The sequence below is a fragment of the Camelus bactrianus genome, chromosome 3 (assembly GCF_048773025.1).
Source record: "Camelus bactrianus isolate YW-2024 breed Bactrian camel chromosome 3, ASM4877302v1, whole genome shotgun sequence".
NCBI classification, from domain to species: Eukaryota; Metazoa; Chordata; class Mammalia; order Artiodactyla; family Camelidae; genus Camelus; species Camelus bactrianus.
This window is the reverse complement of record NC_133541.1, coordinates 93755772-93773728: the sequence shown is the minus strand read 5'-3', so window position 1 is coordinate 93773728 and position 17957 is coordinate 93755772. Positions and strand designations below refer to the sequence as shown.

Sequence of the window (17957 nt, the reverse complement as noted above, 5' to 3'; positions counted from 1 at the left end):
ATGTCTGGAGCATATCTAGAGGTGACTGTGGGCTCAGGAAGTCTTTAGGCAGCCTGTCTCCTGATGGGTGGGGCTATGCTCCTGCCCAGTTAAGAGGGCCTGAGGCATTGCAGCACTAGAGCCTGCAGGCTGCTGGGTGGGGCCAAGTCTTGGCACTAATTAGCTAGAGGGAGGATCCCAAGAAGGCAGACACTAGCAGTAGTGTTCATGCTGTAGAATATTCCCAAATAAGGCTGCTATCAGCATATTTGTCCCCAGGGTGAGCTGCAGCCACCAACCCCTGTCCCCACCTCTCTGGGAGACTCTCCAAGACCAGCAGGTAGGTCTGGAACAGGCTCTTATCAAATTACTGCCTTTGCCATGCATCCTGGTGAGCATGAGATTTTGTGTGTGCCCTTTAAGAGTGAAGTCTCTATTTTCTCTAGTCCCTAAGGACTCCTGAAATTAAACCCCACTGGCCTTCAAAGTCAAGTGCTTTGGGGAGTTATCTTCCCAGTACAGGATACCCTAGCAGGAAAGCCTGATGTGGGGCTCATAACTCTCACTCCTATGGGAGAACCTCTGCAATATAATTTTTCTCCAGTTTGTAGGTTGTCCACTTGGGGTATGGGACTTGATTTTATTGTGAGCCCATACCTCCTACCTGTCTCATTGTGGTTCCTTCTTTATGTCTTTAGTTGTAGAAGACCTTTTCTCATAATTTCTAATGTTTTTCATTGATGATTGTTCTGCAGATGGTTGTGATTTCGGTATGCTCCTGAGAGGACTGAGCCCAGGGTCTTTGTACTCCATTATCTTGGCTGATCTCCTCTGCTGCTGATTTCTAATCACACACCATTGTGGTAGAAGAACATAATTTTTACAATTTCAATCTCTTCAAATTTACTGCAACTCATTTTATGGCATAACATGTGGTCTATCCTTGGGAATGTTCTATGTCACTTGAGAGGAATGTGTATCTTGTTTATGTAGCATGGAGTGTTCCATAGGTGTCTGTTAGTTGTAGTTGGTTTATAGTGTTGTTCAGGTTTTCTATTTCCTTGTTGATTTTCATCTCTTCTATCCATTATTGAAAGTGGGGTTGTGATTCTCCAACTATTACTGTTGAAATGGTCTATTTTCCCCTTTATTTCTGTCAGTTTTTCTTCATATATTTTGGTTTTTAAAAAATTTTTTATTGAAGTAGAGTTGATTTACAATATTGTATTAATTTCAGGTGTAGAGCAAAGTGATTCAGTTATACATATATAACCGAAAAAGTATATGTAAATAAATAATATATATAACTAAAGAATACATATGTATTCTTTTTCAGATTCTTTTCCATTATAGGTTATTATAAGATACTGAATATAGTTCCCTGTGCTATAGAGTAGGTACTTGTTGTTTATCTATTTTATATATAACACTGTGTATATGTTAATCTCAAACTCCTAATTTACCCATCCCTGCCCTTTTCCCTTTGGTAACCATAAGTTTGTTTTCTATATCTTTGAGTCTGTTTCTGTTTTGTAAATAAGTTCATTTGTACCATTTTTAAAGATCTCACAAATAAGTGATATCATATGATATTTATCTTTTTCTGTCTTAGTTCACTTTGTATGATAATCTCTAGGTCCATTCATGCTGCTGCAAATGGCATTGTTTCATTCTTTTTATGGCTGAGTGGTATTCCATTACGTACATATACCACATCTTTCTTATCCATTCATCTGTCAGTAGACATTTAGGTTGTTTCTATGTCTTGGCTATTGTAAATAGTGATGCTATGAACACTGGGGTGCATGTATCTTTTCAAATTAGTTTTCATCTTTTCTGGGTAAATATCTAGGAGTGGGATTACTGGATCATATGATAAGTCTATTTTTTGTTTTTTAAGGAGCCTCCATACTGTTCTCCATAACGGCTGCACCAATTTACATCCCCACCAACGGTGTAGGAGGGATCCCTTTTCTCCACACCCTCTCCAGCATTTATTATTTGTAGACTTTTTGATGATGGCCATTCTGACCAGTGTGAGGTGATACATCATTATAATTTTGAGTTGCAGTTCTCTAATTAATTAATAATTACCAGTGCTGAGCATCTTTTCATGTGCCTGTTGCCCATCCGTATGTCTTCTTTGAAGAAATGTCTATTTAGGTCTTCTGCCCATTTTTGATTGGATTGTTTTTGATATCGAGTTGTATGAGCTGTTTGTATATGTTTGATTTCTTCATATATTTTATATTCATATATCTATTGCTAGGTACATGTTTATAATTATTATGCCTTCCTGATGGATTGATCTTTCATCATTATAGAATGCCCATTTCTATCTTTAGTAACAATTTTTTCCTTAAAATCTATTTTGTCTGATACAGTACAGCTACTCCAGCTCTTTTGAGTACTATTTGAATAGAATTTCTTTTTCCATCTTTTTATCTTCAATCTATTTGTGTCTTTGTATATAAAGCACGTCTCTTATAGACAACATATAGTTGGATCACTTTTTTTTCTAATTCATTCTGCTAACCTTTGCTTTCTGATTGGAGTGTTTAGTCTATTTATATTTAGTGTAATTACCAATAATATAGGATTTATGTTTGCCATTTTGCTATGTGGTTTCTCTCTGTCTCATGTCTTTATTGTTTTTCTTAGTCTTTCATTACTGCTTTCTTTTGTGTTAGTATTTTCAAGTACAAAATTTTAATTCCTTTGTCTCTTCTATTATAGTTTTATTTTTGAATTATTTTCTTAGTGGTTGCCTTGGGGATTACAAATTAACATCTTAGTTTAGATGATTATCAGCTTAATTTCTATTTCACAAGCTCCTATATAGCTCAATCCTTACCCTCCTTTTATTACTGTTGTCATATAAATTACATATTTATACATTATAAGCCCATTAACACAGTGTTTAAATTATTTCTTAATGGAATTATCTCTTAAATCAGATAGGAAAATGAAAATATAAACCAAAATACATTTATACTTTCATACTACCTAAGTATTTATGTTTACTGGAGCTCTTTGTTTCTTCATGTGAATTCAAATCTAGTTTTCCTTCATTTCAGCCTAAAGGATTCCCCTTTTAGTACTGTAGGGCAAGTCTAATGGAGATAAATTATCTCAGTTTTTGTTTATCTAAAAATGTTTTATTTTCTCTTGTTTTGAAGGATAGTTTTACGAGAGATAGAATTTTTGGTTACAGTCTTTTGCATTCAGTCCTTTTAGTATGTCATTCCAGTATGACTTCTGGTCTCCACTATTTCTAAGGAGAAGTCAACTGTTAATTTTATTGAGGCTCCTTCACTGCTTTCTTTTGCTGCTAAGATACCTTCTGTCTTTTGTTTTTTAAGTTTGACTATGACACATCTAAATACAAATCTCTTGAAAGTTTTTTTAGGTATAATTTACATGTAACATTATATTAGTTTCAAGTGTACCACATAATTTAACATTTATATAAATTGCAAAATGATTACTATAATAAGTCTAGTTAAAATCCATCACCATACATAATTTTTCTTGTGATGAGAAATTTTAAGATCTACTCTCTTGGCATTTTATATATATATAATATATAATATATAAGATATAATATATAATATATATATATATATATATATATATATATATATATATATATGAATGAATGAAATCATACATCTACTTTATCCATTTATCTGTTTATGGACACTTTGGTGGGTTCGATGTCTTGGAAATTGTAAATAATGCTGCATTTAGCAGTGGGGTACATATATGTTTTCAAGTTTGTGTTTTTGTTTTCTTCAGATAAATACTCAGGAGTGTGTTCGCTCGATCTTACGGTAGTCCTATTTTTAATTTTTCAAGGAACCTCCCTACTGTTTTTCATAGTGTATGCACCAATTTATATTCCCAACAACAGTACACAGGGTTCCTTTTTCTTTATATCCTTGATGTCACTTATTTCTTGTCATTTTAATAAGTCATTTTAACAGGTATGAGATTACATCTCATTATCATTTTGATTTGCAGTTCCCTAATGATTAGTGATATTGAGTATCTTTTCATGTAACATCTGGCCATCTGCATGTCTTCATTGGGAAAATGTCTATTTAGATTCTTTCTCCACTTTAAAAATCAGATTTTTTTTTGCTATTGAGTTATATGAGTTCTTTATATATTTGGATATTAACCCCATATCAGACATGATTTGCAAATACTTTCTTCCATTCAATAGGTTACCTTTTCATTGTGTTGATAATTTCCTTTGCTGTGCAGAAGCTTTCTAGTTTGATGTACCCAACTTGTTGATTTTTACTTTTGTTGTCTTTACTATTGGTATCAAATCCAAAAAATCATTGCCAACACTGATGTCAGGGAACTTACCACCTGTGCTTTCTTCTAGGAGTTTTATGGCTTCTGGTCTTATGTTGAAATCTTTAATTCATTTTGAGTTAATTTTTGTGTATGATGTAAGACAGTGGTCCAGTTTCATTCTTCTAAATGTGGCTGTCCAGTTTTCCCAACACCATTTATTGAAGAGACTGTCTTGTCTCCATTGTATATTCTTGCTTTTGTTATGTATTAATTGACCATATACACATGGGTTTATTACTGGGCTCTCTATTCTGTTCCATTGATTGCTGTATCTATTTTTATGTCAGTACCATACTGTCTTGATTACTATAGTTTTGTAATAGAGTTTGAAATCAGGAATCATGATGCCTCCAGCCTTCTTCTTTCTCAAGATTGCTTTGACTATTAAGGATTTTTCATGGTAAATTTGAGGATAGTTTATTTCTGTGAAAAATGCAATTGGAATTTTGACAGGGATTGCGTTGCTTCTGTAGGTTGCTTTGAGTAGTATGAACATTTTAACAATACTAATTTTTCCAAGCCATGGGCATGGGATATTGTTCCATTTATTTGTGTCATCTTTAATTTTCTTTCACCAATGTCTTATAGGTTTTGTTGTAAAGGTGTTTCATCTTCTTGGTAAAGTTTATTCCTAGGTATTTTATTCTTTTTTTTTATTGCAATTGTAAATTGGATTGTTTTCTTAGTTTCTCTTTCTGGAAGTTTGTTATTAGTGTATAAAATGGAACAGATTTATGTATATTGCTTTTGTATCCTTTAACTTTGCTGTTTTGTTTAATAGTTCTAGTAGTTTATTTATTTATTTATTTATTTATTTTGGTGGTCTTTAGGGTCTCCTATATATAATATCATGTTATCTGCAAATAGTGACAGTTTGACTCCTATCTGATTTGGGCTTCCAATACTGTGTTTGATAAAAGTGGCAAGAATCATCATCCTTGTTTTGGTCCTGATCTTAGAGGAAAAGCTTTCAGTTTTCCACTGCTGAGTAAGATGTTAGCTGTGGGTCTTTGAGTTTATTCTCCTTGGAGTTTGTTCAGTTTCTTGGATATGAAGATTAATGTTTTTCATGAAATTTTGGGAATTTTTGGCCACTTGTTCTTCAAATGTTCTTTCTGCCCCTTTCTCTTTGCCCCTTCTGGTATTCCTATGAAGCTTGCTTGACAGTGTTTCATAGGTCCTTGCGTTTGTGTTCATTTTTCTGCATTCTTTTTCCTTCTGTTTCTCAGACTGGATTATCTCAATTGAGCTTTTTTCAAGTTTACTAATTCTTCTGTCAGTTTAAATATGCTGTTTAGCTCCTCCAGTGAATTTTTGTTTAAGTTATTGTATTTTTGAATTCCAAAATTTCTATTTGATTCTTTAAAAATTATTTGTTTCCTTAATGATAGACTCTATCTGGTGAGGCATCATTCTCATACTTTCCTTTAATTCTTTAAACATGGTTTCCTTTAGTTCCTTGAACAGATTTATAAAAACTGATTTAAAGTCTTTATCTGGGCTTCCTCAGAGACAGTTTCTTTTGACTTCTTTTTTTCCCCCTGTGTGTGGGTCATTTATTGCTTTTTCTTTGCATGTCTTGTAATTTCTTGTTGTAAACTGGATATTTAAAGGAATATAATGTGTTAACTCTGAAAATCAGATTATCCCCTCCTCAGGATTTGTCATTGTTGCTATTTGTTTAGTGACTTTCCTGGACTAACTTTGTAAAGCTGTGTTCTTTCTCATGTGTGATCAGTGAACTCTCTACTCAGCTTAGTGGTAAATTGATGATTGGACAGAGTTTTGCTTTTTTTTAAAAAATGCCTTGAACTAGTAAGTTTCCAAGCCTTTGCTGAAGGGCTGTGTCTGTGTGTCTGTGATAGAGAGAGAGAGTTTGGTCATATCTTCAATGCTGCAGCAGGTGATTTTTAACTGGGTCTTAGCCTTCACTTCTTGCATGAGTAGCATTTCAAGGTCAGCCAGAGGTCAGACCTTAGGGCCATCTCAGGTCTTTTTCTGAGTATGCACAAAGCTCTGACACACACACACACAACTTCTAGACTCCTAGGAATATGTTAAACCTTGTCAAAGTCTCCATGGACCTCTCCTTCCCCTATGTTCCCTTTTAAGTTTTTTGGTTATTCTCTTGTTGGCCCCAGTTAATATGGCTGCTTCAGGCAGCTGCAGTGTTAACCAGTTATCACTCATTGCTTACAGCAAGTAGGGCTGTTTGCATAGTGAGCTGGAGTCAGGTCAAATAAAGACAAGCCCTGAGGACAGAGATTTCAGCCTGCTGCCAGACAGGACAAATAGTGGCAGTTCTGTGGGTCTGAAGATTTTGGGGAACTCCATATCTATTCTGCTTCCTCCATTGGGTGTTGCATTTCACAGGTACTGTAATTATGGGCCTTGGGGGCTTCAAAGCTACCATAGACTGGGAGAGAGGAGTGGGTTTAGGGCAAGTTAAAATGCCACTGTCTTTTCTCACTGAGATTCAGTTGGTTTCCTTGAACAAACAATCCTTGGCTTGTTGCAAGCCTTTAGTTAATTTCCAAAGTTCTGAAAAAGTTTGTTTTGACAGTTTTTGCCAGTGTTCTCATTGCTTTTATGGAGGAGTAGATTTCTAGCAGGCCTTCTTCTTCCCTTATCCCCTACTTACTTGCCACTTTCCCCTTCCCTTGCTTTCCTGAAGGAAGTAGAACTCCTGTACGTACTAAAACCATACATTTACACTGAATACTTTGGATTCAGTCCAACACTCTGGGTTCTATTTATAGTCTTTCCTTATTCCTGATATGTAAACATCTTTAACAGTGAGAAACTCAGTTCTTATTATCTACAATATACGTATACATTTGTTTTAGTATGTAGAGTGGGTTCAGAATTGTTAATGCACAACCCCTGTGAGAAACACATTTATTCGATTGATTTTTTAAAAGATGGCTGTGTTGAGAACGAACTGTGAGGGGCAAGACCAAATCAGTGAGTACAGTTAGGTGGTTACTCAGATTATTTGAGTTAAAGATGATGGTGGCTTGGACCAGAGCATTGGTGGTTTTGATGCTGAGGCATGGCCAGATTCTAGATATATTTTGAAAGTTGAATCCATAGTATTAAGCCGATGGATTCGATGTGGGATATGAGAGAAAAATGAAGGATGATGCCAAGATTTTTTTCCTGAGCAACTGGAAGAATAGAGTTGTTATTAACTGAAAGCTTATGAGGGGTGTACATTCTGGGGGAAACATTGGTTTTGGTGATTTTTAAGTTTCAGATGTCTGTTAGATATTCAAGTGCAACAAGATGTCCAGTAGGCAGCTGAATATGCATCAGGAGTTTAAATGAGTTTGGGCTGGAGACACATTTGAGGAGTCAGCACCTACAAGATGGTTAAAGTAGCTGTCAGGGGCCTACAGCTGTGTCCTAAGAACTTTCAGTGTGTTCAAGCCCTCTTCTATCTGCTGCTACTATCTCTATCTATGTCAAAAGACTTTTTCTTACTTAAAAACAAACAAACAAAATCAATGGAAGGCAGCTCTATGGAAGGTGCTCATGGCAAGACAGTAGCTAACATTCCCAGGGATAGCCCTCAGTTAGTGACTCTCAGAGTTGGTATATAAATACCCATCTCTCTTGCCTCTCAACTGGGATAACTCTGAGGCTTATATTTTGCCACATTTCCCACAGTCTCCCTGTGAGATTCAGCTGATTTAAGAACACACTGTTCATTGGCTGTTTTATATAATTCCCTGTCTCTTATGCTTGAATCACTGTTTTAGGTCCTGCTTCTGGGAGAGCTCTAAAGGTGATAATTTTAAAGCTATGAGACTGGATGAGGTCACCAAACAAATAAGTATGAAAAGAGGTGCAGGTGCAGACAGACAGTACTAAAACAGGGCAACACCAGAAAGTCAGGGAAATAGTGAATCAGCAAAGGAAACTGCATGTGCAGGGAGAAGGCAGAGTTATATTTAATCAGGGCTGGGGATTGTGCGAGGATGGGAGTTACCCAACAGACTTGAGGGTCAATGAAAAACAGTGATATAAGGACCATGGAATATAAGCTGTAAAAGGAGAGAGGTACAGGCACAAGGGAAGTGAAGAACTGAAAAATGGTAGAATCAATGGATGGAAATCCTGGTGGGCTAAAAGACTTGCTGGAGTTGGAGACCTCAGGAATAAAATTTAAAGACATCAGAGTTTGTTGGAGAGTGAGATGCTTAAAAGGGAGATAGTGAAGTTATTGTTTTTTCGAATGTATTTTTTTTATTGAAGTATAATTGGTTTACAATGTTGTGTCAATTTCTGATATACAACACAATGCTTCAGTCCTACAGGAACATACATATATTCATTTTCATATTTTTTCACCATAGGTTACTGTAAGGTATTAAATATAGTTCCCTGTGCTATACTGTATAAGCTTGTTGTTTATCTATTTTTATATATTAGTTAGTATCTGCAAATATCGAACTCCCCATTTATTCCTTCCACCCTCTTCCCCATCCTGGTAACCATAAGTTTGTTTTCTTTGTTTGTGAGTCTGTTTCTGTTTTGTAAATAAATTTGTCTTTTTTTTTTAGATTCCACATGTAAGTGATATCATATGGTATTTTTCTTTCTCTTTCTGGCTTACTTTACTTAGAATGACAATCTCCAGGTCCATCCATGTTGCTGCAAATGGCATTATTTTACTATTATTTATGGCTGAGTAGTATTCCATTGTATAAATATACCACAGCTTCTTTATCCAGTCATCTGTCAATGGACATTTAGGTTGTTTCCATGTCTTGGTTATTGCAAATAGTGCTGCTGTGAACATTGGGGTGCATGTATCTTTTTGAATTAAAGTTCCCACTGGATATATGCCCAGAAGTGGGATTGCTGGATCATATGGTAAGTCTATTTTTAGTCTTTTGAGGAATCTCCATATTGTTTTCCATAAAGGCTGCACCAAACTACATTCCCACCAACAGTGTAGGAGGGTTCCCTTTCCTCCACACCCTCTCCAGCATTTATCATTCATGGACTTTTGAATGATGGCCATTCTGACTAGTGTGAGGTGATACCTCATTGTAGTTTTGATTCACATTTCTTTGAAAATTAGTGATATTGAGTATTTTTTCCATGTACCTATTGGCCATTCATATGTCTTCATTGGAGAATTGCTTGTTTAGGTCTTCTGCCCTTTTTTGGATTGGGTTTTTTGTTCTTTTATTATTAAGTTGTATGAGCTGTTTATATATTCTGGAAATTAAACCTTTGTCAGTCACATCATTTGCAAATATTTTCTCCCATTCTGTAGGTTGTATTTTTGTTTTGCCTGTGGTTTCCTTGGCTGTGCAAAAGCTTATAAGTTTAATTAGGTCCCATTTGTTTATTTTTGCTCATATTTCATTGTCTGAGTAGACTGACCTAGGAGAACGTTGCTGAGATTTATGTCGGATAATGTTTTGCCTATGTTTTCTTCTAGGAGGTTTATTGTGTCTTGTCTTATATTTAAGTCTAAGCCATTTTGAGTTTATTTTTGTATACGGTGTGAGGGAGTGTCCTAACTTCAGTGATTTATATGCTGCTATCCAGTTTTCCCAACACCACTTGCTGAAGAGACTGTCTTTAGTACATTGTATGTTCTTGCCTCCTTTACCAAATATTGACCAAAATTTTATGGGTTTATTTCTGAGCTCTCTGTTCTGTTCCATTGATCCTGATGTCTGATTTTATACCATACCGTGCTGTTTTGATTACTGTAGCTCTGTAGTGTTGTCTGAAGTCTAGGAGGGTTATTCCTCCAGCTTCATTCTTTTTCTTCAGTATTGCTTTGACAATTCTGGGTCTTTTGTGATTCCATATAAATTTTAGGATTATTTGTTTTAGTGCTGTGAAAAATGTTCTGGGTAATTTGATAGGGATTGCATTAAATCTGTAGCTTGCTTTGGGTAACATGACCATTTTAACAATATTAATTCTTCCTATCCAAGAACATGACCTATATTTCCATTTCTTTAAGTCATCTTTAATTTCCTTAGTCAGTGTTTTGTAGTTCTCCACATATAAGTCTTTCACTTTCTTGGTCAGATTTATTCCTAAGTATTTTATTTTGGGGGATGTGATTTTAAAAAGGATTGTTTCTTTATTTTTGTTTTTCTGATATTTCATTGCTAGCTGGCATAAAGAAATGCCACTGATTTCTGTATGTTAATCTTGTATCCTGCTACCTTGCTGAATTTTTTTATCAGCTCTAGTAGTTTTTGTGTGGAGCCTTCAGGGTTTTGTATATATAGTATCATGTCATCTGCATATAATGATAATTTCATCTTCTCTTCCAATTTGGATCTCTCTTATTTCTTTTTCTTGTCTAGTTGCTTATGGGTATAACTTCTAATACTATATTGACTAGAAATGGTGAGAGTGGGCATCCTTGTCTTGTTCCACATTTTAGCGGGAAGGCTTTAAACTTTTCACTGTTGAATATTATGCTGGTTGTAGGTTTGTCATAAATAGCTTTTATTATGTTGAGATCTGTTCCCTCTATACCCACTTTGGTTAGATTTTTTTTATCAGAATTGGGTGTTGAATTTTATCAAATGCTTTTTCTGCATCTATTGAGATGATTATGTGATTTTTGTCCTTTTCTCTTGTTGATGTGATATATCACTTTGATTTGTGTATGTTGAACCATCCTTGTGTCCCTGGGATGAATCCAACTTGATCATGGTGTATCATCTTTTTTATGTGTTGTTGGATTCTGTTTGCTAATACTTGTTTTACATCTATGTTTATCAATGTTATTGGCCTATAGTTTTCTTTTTTGGTAGTGCCTTTGTCTGGCTTTGGTATCAAGGTGATGGTGGCTTCATAGAATGAGTTTGGGAGTATTCCCTCCTCTTAACTCTTTTCCAAGTTTGAGAAGGATCAGTATGAGCTCTTCTTTGTATGTTTGATATAATTCCCCAATGAAGCCATCTGGTCCTGGACTTTTGTTTGCAGGGAGGTTTTTTTTTTTTTGGTTTTTTTTTTTTTTTTTTTTTATTGCTGATTCTATTTCACTCCTAGTGATTGGTCTGTTCAAATGATCAATTTCTTCTTGATTCAGTTTTGGTGTACCATATGTTTCTAGAAATTTGTCCATTTCTTCTAAGTTTTCAAATTTATTGCCATATAGCTGTTCATAGTATTCTCTTATGATAGTTTGTATTTCTGTAGTGTTGGTTGTAGTTTCTCCATTTTCCTTTCTTATTTTGTTTGTTTGTAGTCTCTCTCTTTTCTTCTTGGTTACCCTGGCCAGAGGTTTGTCAGTTTTGTTTACTCTTTCAAATAACCAGCTATTGATTTGATTTTTTTCTATTGTTTTTTAAATCTTTATTTTCTCCCTGATCTTTATTATTTCTTTCCTTCTGTTGACTTTAGATTTTGTTTATTCTTCTTTTTCTAATTCTTTTAAGTGGTAGGTTAGGTTGTTTGTTTGAGATTGTTCTTGTTTTTTGAGGAAGGCCTGCATCACTATGAACTTCCCTCTTAAATTAATTAATAATCCCTCTTAGGATTGCTTTTGCTGCATCCCATAGATTTTGTGTGGTTCTGTTTTGTCATTTGTCTCAAAGTATTTTTAGTTTCTTCTTTGGTTTCATCATTGACCTATTGGTTTTCTAGTAGCATGTTTAGTCTCCATGCTGTCCCATTTTTTTCTCATTTGTTTTTCTGTAGTTGATTTCTAGTTTCATGCCATTGTGATCAGAGAGAATGCTTGAAATAATTTCTATCCTCTTCAATTTGTTGAGGCTTCTTTTGTGTCCAAGTATGTGGTCTATCCTAGAGAATGTTCCATGAGCACTTGAAAAGAATGTATATTCTGTTTTGGGGGGATGTAAGTCCTAAAAATATCAACCAAGTCCAACTGTTCTATTGTGTCATTTATCTCTGTTGTTTTATTGATTTTCTGTCTGGAAGTCCTGTCCAGTGATATTAGTGGCATGTTAAAGTCTCCTACTCTTATTGTATTCCAATCAATTTCCTCCTTTATGTCTGTATTTATTTTATATATTTAGGTGCCCTATATTGGATGCATATACGTTAACGAGTGTAATATCCTCATCTTATATTGCTCCTTTGATCATTATATTGTGTCCTTTATCTTTCTTTATGGCCTTTGTTTTAAAGTCTATTTTGTCTGATATGATTATTGCTACTCCTGCTTTCTTGTCATTTCCATTTGCATAAAATATCTTTTTCCATCCTCTCACTTTCAATCTATATGTGTTCTTTACTGTAAAGGATCTCTTGTATGCAGCATATTGTAGGCTTTTGTTTTATTATCCAATCTACCACTCTGTGTCTTTTGATTGGAGCATTTAGTCCATTGACATTTACAGTGCTTATTGATAAATGTATGTTTACTGCCATTTTAAACTTTGTTTTCCAGTTGATTTGGTATTCTTTATTCATTTCCTTTCCTTTTTGTTTTTCTTTTTTTTGTGGTTTGATAGTTTTCTTTTGTTTTAGCTTGGTTTCTTTTGTGTGTGTGTGATTCTATTGTATGTTTTTGATTTGCAGTTACCCTGTTTCTCAAGTCTGTTATCCCATTACTCTGTTTGCTTTAGACTGATAGTCATATAGGCTCAAACATATCCTAAAAAGAATGAAGAAAAAAAAAAAAAGAAAAGAGAGGGGAAAAATCTATATTTTCTTGCTCCTCTCTCCTACCTTTTATGATTTTGATGTACTTGTTTTTATTCTCTCATAACTTGTAGTTTTTGCATTACAATTATGGTTTTGTTGGTTCTATAGCTTCCTGCTTCTTTTCTATTTAGAGTAGACTTTTCATTATTTCTTTTAGGATGGGTTTAGTATTACTAAATTCATTTAGTTTTTGCTTGTCTATGAAATTCTTTATCTCTCCTTCTACTCTAAAAGATAGTTTTACCATATAGAGTATCCTAGGTTGTAGCCTTTTCCCATTCAGGACTTTGAATATATGTTGCCACTCCCTTCTGGTCAGCAGTGTTTGTGTAAAGTCAGCTGAAAGCCTTATAGGGGCTCCCTTGTAACTTACTCTTTGTTTTTCTCTTGCTGCCTTTAGAATCGTTTCTTGATCTTTAACTTTGGCCATCCTAATTATAATATGTCTTGGTGTAGGTCTGCTTGGGTTCTTCTTGTTTGTGTCCCTCTGTGCTTCTTGTATTTGGATATCTGTTTCCTTCTTTAGGTTTGGAAAGTTTTCAGTCATGATTTCTTCAAATACCTTTTCAATCCCCTTTGCTCTTTCTTCTCCCTCTGGGATCCCTATTATGTGCAGGTTGGCATGCCTTATATTATCCTTTAGGTCACTTATATTGCTTTCTTTGGTTTCCACCTGCTTTTCTGTCTGTTGTTCTGATGGGGTGATTTCTGTTATCATGTCTTCTAAGTCTTTTTTTTTTTTTAATAGAGTTTTTTTTTTTTTTTTTTTTAGAGCAGTTTCAGGTTCACAGCAGAATTGAGCAGAAAATACAAAGAGTTTGCACATAGCCCTTCCCACCCACTCATATATACTCCCCTACCCTCAATATCCCTCATCAGTGTGGCATATTTGGTACAATCGATGAACCAACATGGACACATTACAACCAAAGTCCATAGTTTACATTAGGGTTCACTCTTGATGTACATTATATGGGTTTTGACAAATGCATGACATGTAGCCACCACTATGGTATCCTACAGAATAATTTCATTGCCCTAAAAATCCCTTGTGCTCCATCTGTTTATTCCTCCCTCCCTCCCTCCCTCTTTCATGTCTTCTAAGTCATTTATTCATTCCCTGGCATCATCTAGTCTGCTTTTGACTGCCTTTAGTTTGGCTCTTATCTCAGCCATTGATTTTTCTGCTTTTAATTGGCTCCTCTTTGCAGTTTCTATTTCCTTTTCATAGTATTCTGCATTTCTATTCATAGTCTCCCTTATTTCCTTCAGTGCTTTTATCACCCCCTTTTTGAAGTCATGATCTAGTAGACTGTTGAGATCTGTCTTACTGATTGTTCTTTCAGGGACTTCTCTTGTTTTATTTGGGAGTGCTTCCTCTGTTTCTTCATTTTACGTACATTTCTCTGGATTTAGAGTATCAGTTATACACTCTGGTCTTAAAAGGCTTTTTTTTCTTTTTTTTAATTTTAACTGGGTGCATTCCTGTGTAGACTGTGTGCATCTAATAGTTTTTGTTGTGAGTGCTGTTGTTAGTATGGATGGTTGCCACGTCTTATATGTGTGTGGGCTGTTTTGGGGCCTTTGATTGGGGGTGTGGTTGGTGTTGTGGTGATCACAGCCTGCCCTGGTGGTTGTTGTTGAGCGTAGCCTCTTTTTTGTTCTGTGGTTGTCACAGCCTTGACACAGGCCAGGTCTGCTCCCCTGTTGCTGGAAGAGGCTTTTAGACCCGTTTCTGAACTGTGCTGTGTGGTAGGCAGGGTTGGAGTGCTTCAGCTGGGAAGAAGAGTCACTGAGTGTACCTCCACAGGAGATGTCCACTGGAAAGTGCCCTCTGTCACTAGTTATGTGGGCTTACAAAGTATTCTTTGTTGATGCTGCCCTTGTCCATGCCTTAGCTACAGGAATGTCAGCCACCCACTCTAGTGTCCCCTGGGTTCTGGGCCCGCCTAACCACAGATCCACCAATGTCAGGCATTAGGACCCGTCGTAGTGAGTGTGCAGTCACTCTCCTCATTCCATGGTGTGCCACAGGGTCAGCGCAGACTCCAGCCCCGCTGCCGCATGTGGTACAGTATGCTGGCCTGTTGTAAACACCCGTACTCGCCCCCACCATGCGCCAGAACTCCACTCATGGCCCGTTTGTCCCAGAGGTGGGGGTCCACAAATCCACCCTCTCTGTCTGGGGCTGTAAACAAATCTGTCCCGCCTGTGAAGTTGCAGGGCTTCCAGGTATGGATTTAGCTTTCAGCCGTTCGCAGAGCAGCAATGTGATGTCTATGACCAAGCCTTACCTCTCTTCTTGTGTGAATGCACCAACAGTGGAGCCAAGCGGAGACAGCAGTTATGATGCGGCTAAGTTGTGCCCCCCTCCCTGAGCACACCAGCAGTTTTTTTTTTATCAGGGTCCCAGGCTTTTCTGTTCCGCACACACTCCCAGCCAGAGTTCACACGGCCCTCCAGTCCCGAGGCTGCGTCTGTGCAGTGGGCCCTGGGCTGGTCACCGATCTCCAGTAGCCAATCCTGGCTTGTCCCTGACAGCTTGCATTTAGGGCTGAGGATCGCAGGGGACCTCTGTGCCAGTTTGCCTTAATTCTGCCAAGTAGCTGCCTCTTTCTCCCCTAAGCCTCAGAAACTCCACTTCTGTCCCCAGTGACCTCCCAGCAGGAGAGGTGCCTTTCTTCCTTTGCTGCTCCCTCCCCGCAGGACTGGTCCTGCACCAATTTCTTTTTCTTTTTTTCTCTTACCAGATTTTGTGAGGAAACCTCCTGTATTTCAAAGTGAGAGGCACTGTGCCAGAATTCAGTAGGTGTTCTGTGTGATTCAGTGGGTCTCTAGATATAATTCTTGGTGTATTTGTGGGAGAGGGTGAGCTGTGAGTCTCTCTACTCCGCTGTCTTGGCTCTCTCCCACCATGAAGTTATTGTTGTTAAAGGGCTGGAGTAAGACTATGGAGTGTCTCCACAGGAGGAGAGCAAGGAGCTGACGGGCCAGGGGGTCATATTAGATCATGGTTTGGATACTGAAATCACCAATGATTATGAAATTAGTAGTAGAGAATAATATTCAACCAGGAGCTAAAATTGTCAATGAGTAACAGGGAGTGACCAGGCTGGGGGCTCAAGATAACTGCAATAACAAAGAGTAAACTGAAGGTAAGAGGTTTTTCTTGAATATACACATAGCACTTACTATACGCCAGGCAGTTCTAAGGCATTTATAAAGTCATTTAATCTTCAAAACAATCCTACAAGATATGTACCATTTTACCTAGTTTTATGGATAAGGAAGCAAGAGCAAAAGAGGATACAGGACTTGTCCCAAGTCCCAAAGCTAGTTAAGTGGTGGTGGTAGAATGTAAGCCTGAGTGTGGCTCATATTCTTAACCTCCACACTGTGATGCCTGTTCATCCTAAGTGTGTGTGTGTGTGTGTGTGTGTGTGTGTACTGAGGGTTGGGGGGGGGTTATGGAGAGTGATCTAGAAGCAGCAGTGAAAAGGAAAATGGACACCTTCTCCACCTCTTTGCCCACTGATACAAGGGGAATGGGAAAGAAAGCAGCCACTCTCAAAAGAGCTGTAAGGAAAGCCACATGCTCAAGGAAAACCAGACTCGGAAACTGGGAAGTCTGTTGTAATTTGTAAATAATTTTGTTTCATTGTCTGAATATATCTTGTACTGCCTTTTCTTGGTCATTTCTTGTTGTAATGACTAGAGTTTTCAAAAACATGTTGATATAAGTGACCTCTTTTTTTTAAAATTTATTTTATGGAAAGCAAATAACACCAAGAAAATATTTCTATTCTTTGCAAAATTATGAGTTACTAAAGCTAGGAGATGTTAAATTCTATCAAGTAATGGTCATGTTAGGTGTCTATCAGAAGATTTGTGAACAGATTTAATCATCTTCTGAAAAACCCTCGCATTCTTAGGATTAAAACTTGTCTTGGCGATTGTGTGTGAATTCCTGGATCTGTGCGGAGTGAGCTTGGTCTGTTTTTTCCTCATGGTACCTTCTTTGATATCACGCTAGTTTGGTTAACATGAGTAATTTTCATTTTTCAAAACTAATTAGGATGACTGTCCATCATCAGTCAGTCATCTGGAAGCAGGTGGCTGGAGTGGCAGCTCTGCTGCTTTGCCCTTTTATCCAGGGACTGGGTGAGGGTCTGGACTAGCCTTTCTAAACCAGGGTTCTTTATGTGAACCACAGAACACAGGAAATGACTTGAGTAACTCATGTATCAATTCTCTCAAGGATAGCGCATAACTAGGATCATTTCAGATGGGTAGAAACTAATTACATACAACAGATACTGTATTAGTTTCCTATTGCTGTTACAAGAGCATAAACTCAGCAGCTTAAGAACAAGTTTATTCTTTTATAGTTCTGAAGGCCAGAAGTCCAAAATCAAACCAGTTTACTAGTCTAGAAGTCAAGGTGTCAGCAGGGCTTGTTCCTTTTGGAGGCTCTGAGGGAAATCTGTTTCTTTGCCTTTTTCAGCTTCTAGCCGGTATTTCTTCCCTAATAGCCTTTCCTCCACCTTCAAAGGCCATCACTCCAGTATCTGAGTCTGTCAGCGCATTGCCTTCTTTTCTGCTGTTCAGTGTCTCTCTGCCCCCTCCCTACTGGGACACTCATGATTACATTTAGGCCCACCAAGACAATCCAGGAAAACCCCACCATCCCAAGATCCTTAGCTGAACCACATCTGCAGTATCTTGGCCGCAGTGGGTAACAATCACAGGTTCCAGATATTACAACCTCTATCTTTGGAGGCTACCATTCAGCCTATCACCTTAGGGCCTAATTCTGTTCTACACCTTGGTTGAGAAAGGCTGGCTGCACCATATGCTCATTAGATTTGCAGATGGCATAAAAGCGACTGCCCCATGACAGAGTCTGAATGATAAAACTCCACAAAGTTTAACTCAAAAGTGTGTGACTT

The 17957-nt window shown here is 37.1% G+C and overlaps 1 protein-coding gene across 2 annotated transcripts in view; it reads left to right on the top strand.

Moving 5' to 3' along the window:
- The window catches only part of KIF3A (kinesin family member 3A), a 200079-nt gene that overhangs the window by 95763 nt on the left and 86359 nt on the right, over nucleotides 1–17957 (top strand). The window lies entirely within an intron of this gene.